Here is a 2,493-nt window from a genome sequence, read left to right as displayed (position 1 = left end):
CTTCTAGGACCTTAGCTAAACCCAAAATGTATGGTACTATAATTTCTTTCTGAATTGGAAAGGTGTCTGTTGGGTAAAATAAAATCAGGAGGCATGTGATATCGTTGTCAGGGTTTTCAGAGAAACAGAGCCAGTTTAAATATATATATATATATATATATATATATATATATATATATATATATATATATATATATATATATATATATATATATATATAAATAGTGTTGTCCTTAGCTAATATTCATCAAGCTTTTTCATAGTATGAACCTGGCACTTTTCTAAACAATTGCATTATCTCATGTAATCCCACAACTCTATAAAGATTGTTATTATTTCCTTTTGCAGAAAAGGAAGCTGGAGTCTAGGAAGCTTATGCCACTTGCCCAGGGACACACACTAGTGTGTGACTGAGCCAGAAACTGCACCCAGGTCTGGCAGACTCTGCAGCCTGTATACCAAAACACTCTGCTACATTGTCCTCACTTGTTTCTGGCCTAATGGTAGCAAACACCAGTTTCCTCTGATTAACTAGAAGTGTTTTTCTTGGTTAGCTATGGCATGTTTATGTACTTTGGGGGCTTAGTTTTGACGTTGTTCTCAGGACACCATAATTAAAAAGTAGTCCCAATTTTAAGACTATCTTTTAGGGAAACCTAGAATTTCAGCATAAACAAGTACAGTTTGTATGACATTTGCCAAGGGTTGGCTTCAGAAAATGTATTGCTGGAACAGGGGCCTGGACACAAGGGTAGCTGTGAGACTTTGTTGCTGCTCAGCAAAGACACATTCTGTAAACATAACTGTCAGTTTATAGTTAAGACCTTGGGCATAGTGTTCAAATCCTGGTATGATAATAGAAACTTCCTCACAGCATTGTAAGGATTAAATGAGGCCAACACTTAGGGCACTTAGCACATCATGAGGCACTTAGAAAGCTTTTAAAAACAGTAGCTGCTAAAACACCCAACCTTTTAAAACTAGACTTCAGGGTAAAAATTACATTTCAACTAACAGCAGGAGCCCAGGTAGCACAATAGTTAATTAAGCACTTGACTGCTAACCAAAAGGTTGGCAGTTCAAACCCACCTAGCAGCTCCGTGGGATAAAGACCTGGTGATCTGCTGCCACAAAGATTACAGCCTAGAAAACCCTATGGGGCAGGTCTGTACTGTCACATGGAGTTGCTGTGAGTTGGAATGGACTCTGCGGCACCCAGTAACCGTCACTGCCAGCAATAGCAGCCAGCTGTTCAAAACAGAAAGCAGCTCCATGCCCCAGAGCCTCCTGAGGCCACATGGGAGCTCTCCAGCCTGGACTTTGAAAATTTAAACATTTTTCAAATTTATTTTTAACCAAATTTAAAGAAAAGGGATTCCCACAGTGTGAAGGAGGATGCTGCAGCCTTGCCATTTCCCATGGGGGATGGGACTGAGGGAAGCTTCTTTTTGTTGGTTGAAGAAATAAGGAGAAGAGGACAAGAGCTCGGGGTGGGGGAAGGAGCACGGACTGACTGGAAGTTCTTAGCCAACTGTCTCTTCAGCTTTCCAGCCACCTTTTCTACTTCTTTAAAACCCTGGGGCTGGACTAGAAGTCTCTTCCTGTGCTGACATTCTGTGAAACCATAAATGCCTCCATTGAGCTACAGTTTAATGTGAACCCTCAGCTTTTATGGAGGGGCCATGCAGGTCTGAGCCGTTGGGAAGATGTCTCTGTATCTTTTATGCAAGTCTCAGGGAGGCATTGTCCTTTATGTCACCCGGTGCCTATCTATCCTGGCTTATAAATTCCTCTTAAAATTCAGAACCAAGAAAAAGCATGTCTCTCTGCCTGAGCTCTTGCTTTTTTTCTGATTGGGTGATGTCAGTGATACACCTCAGTATGTTTCTCTTTTCGCTCCAGTTGCCAAGAAGCTCAGAGCTAAATGTGGAGGTTAGCCATAGTGGCTTCCCTCAGGCAGCTTGTGTCCCTAGATCCTTCTTAGAACTGGAGCTTGTTGTCTGAGTTCATGTACTTTAACATAGGAACCGCATCAAATCCTTTTGTGGCATGAAACGAGGGATGAATCATTCGTGCAGAACGGTGTACTAAATAGAGGGGGAAATACGTGAATGCTTCTCCTCACTGCCAGCTGCACCTGTCGCCTGGCCCTTTCTCTACTCCCAGCAAGTCTGAAATGACAGCAAGAGGAATAACAACTAGTATGATTAAGGACTTACTCTGGGCCAGGCATGTTCTAAGTACTTTACATGTATATTCTAATTCAGCAACCTTGTTGGGGGGTGGGGCGGGGGTGGTTACTTTATTATCTCTGTTTTTATAGATGAGAAAAGTTAGAAAGGTTAAATAGCTGGGAAGGTCTCAGCTACTAAGATACCGCTCCCCTCCTTCATCTGTGGGGGACAGACACGAAAAGGGGGGCTGTCACACTAGACCCAAAGGATTGCTTTGGCCCCGGGGATCCTAGTGGTAGGGAGGCCTTGTCTAGTGCTA

The sequence above is a fragment of the Loxodonta africana genome, chromosome 16 (assembly GCF_030014295.1).
Source record: "Loxodonta africana isolate mLoxAfr1 chromosome 16, mLoxAfr1.hap2, whole genome shotgun sequence".
NCBI classification, from domain to species: Eukaryota; Metazoa; Chordata; class Mammalia; order Proboscidea; family Elephantidae; genus Loxodonta; species Loxodonta africana.
The sequence above is the reverse complement of the archived record's forward strand: the minus strand, read 5'-3'. Positions refer to the sequence as shown.